This window comes from Dioscorea cayenensis, chromosome 4, assembly GCF_009730915.1.
Source record: "Dioscorea cayenensis subsp. rotundata cultivar TDr96_F1 chromosome 4, TDr96_F1_v2_PseudoChromosome.rev07_lg8_w22 25.fasta, whole genome shotgun sequence".
In the NCBI taxonomy this organism is placed as follows: Eukaryota; Viridiplantae; Streptophyta; class Magnoliopsida; order Dioscoreales; family Dioscoreaceae; genus Dioscorea; species Dioscorea cayenensis.
Genome location: NC_052474.1, coordinates 2,125,992 through 2,126,369, shown reverse-complemented (window position 1 = coordinate 2,126,369; position 378 = coordinate 2,125,992).

The window sequence follows — 378 nt, the reverse complement described above, 5'->3', positions numbered from 1 at the left end:
ACACGCTCCCCACAATAAAATCGACTACGCCTCATTTCGAAGACGAAGTCGCACTCGATCAATCCGACTGAAATCAATTTCATTTTCTGCTCGGTAAACCGATTTATATATTTCTGCAGGATAACGAGCGAGAATAATCAAGATGTAAACGTGAACTCCTCAGATTGCCTCATCGAAACCATGCTAGTAAAGCCCTTCACGTCGAACACGACGCGATTCACGCTTCCTTTTCCCACTATTTTCGCAACAAAACGGGATTTCACAAATACTGACGAGTTGAACCAGAGAGAAGGAAAGTAATTAACCAAGGTCATTCCGTGCCAGGTAAAGAGTATGTTTGAAGTTTTGAAAATTACGGGATGAATAGTAATTTTCCTA